This window comes from Mus musculus, chromosome 11 (assembly GCF_000001635.26).
Source record: "Mus musculus strain C57BL/6J chromosome 11, GRCm38.p6 C57BL/6J".
Taxonomy (NCBI): domain Eukaryota; kingdom Metazoa; phylum Chordata; class Mammalia; order Rodentia; family Muridae; genus Mus; species Mus musculus.
The window spans coordinates 95176213-95177647 of NC_000077.6; the positions used below are offsets into that span (position 1 = coordinate 95176213).

At 46.3% G+C, this 1435-nt stretch overlaps 1 pseudogene; it reads left to right on the forward strand.

The window, feature by feature from the left end:
* The first annotated feature begins 600 nt into the window (after nucleotides 1–600).
* On the forward strand, nucleotides 601–1086 carry Gm11514 (annotated as a pseudogene).
* Nucleotides 1087–1435: the final 349 nt, after the last annotated feature.

The following is a 1435-nucleotide window of genomic DNA, read 5'->3' on the forward strand; positions in this document are numbered from 1 at the left end:
TAATCTCAGCTCTCGAGACAGAGAGGCACTCGGATCTCTGAGTTCGAGGCCAGCCTGGTCTACAGAGTGAGTTCTAGGACAGCTGGCACTACACAGAGAAACCCTGTTTCGATAAACAAAAACAAAAACAAAACCAGTAACAACCACAGAAACAGAAGGCTGGATTCCATTTCAGCATTTGGAAAATAAAATAAAATTGCTGCTAGTGTTAAACCCACATGGTTTTGTTTCTCTGAGCCCCAGAGTCCCCACATATTAGCAGAGTATTCAGAATGGATGTACACTACAGGTGGGAAGTGGTTTGCTCTACTGGACGATGCATGCAGCTCTTGGTCTGTATGATATAAAGGGAGAAGGCACAGGTGAAAGTTAACAGGAATCTTTATGCTGTCAATCTGATGGATACTAAACCACAATTACAAGCCTCTTCTTTATAGTAAGTTAATTTATTTTTACATTATTATTATTATTATTAATTTTACATTTTATTTATTGTGTGTGGGATAGTGCATGTGTGTGTGTCACAACATAAGAGTGGAGATCGGAAGTGGAGTTTTCCTCTTTCAGTCTCTGGCCACTATAGGGAGAGGAGCCGCCACCATGGCCGCGCATCTGCAATGGATGGTCGTTCGGAACTGCTCCAGTTTCTTGATCAAGAGAAATAAGTAGATGCCCAGCACCGAGCCCCAGTAATCTGAAGGCCTGCAGCTCCTTCCGATACAACGGGCTAATTCACCTAAAGACTGTGGGAGTGGAGCCTGCGGCTGATGACAAAGGGGTCGTGGTGGTTATGAAATGCAGATCCGGTCAGCGAAAACCTGCCACTTCTTACGTGAGGACTGTGCCACTTCTTACGTGAGGACCGCCATCAGCTAGAGTGCTTGGGCTACCCTCAGCAGCGTCTGACACATGACCCAAGAGAATAAATGCTGCCCTGATCCTTGCGTGGCGGCCATTCGCAGGGCCAGTGCCATCCTTTGAAGCCAGAAACCTGTGGTGGTGAAGAGGAAATGGACCCGCCCCATCAAGACACCAAGAGCTCCTGAGCCCCACACACCAAAGCAAAGAGTCCACTGACTTTTTCAACGACCAAGAGAAGAAGGGGGGGGGGGGAAGGAGGAAGGGGAGAAGGAGGAGAAGGGGAGGTATTTTTCCCTTCACCGTGTGGGTCCCAAAGAGCTAACTCAAGTCGTCAAGCTAGGAAGCAGCATCCTTACCCACTAACCATTTCTCTGGCCTCATCTGCTTGTTATTTGAGACAGAGTTCACGATGAAGCTCTGGCAGACCTGGAAGTTGTTATACAGATCAGCCTGGTCTTGAACTCACAAAGATCTGCCCTCCCAATCGCAGAATGCCCAGCTCAAAGCATTATGGTTTGTAAAAATATCTCATGGATAATTAGATTTACATGATTATAATTACAATTTTAGATTT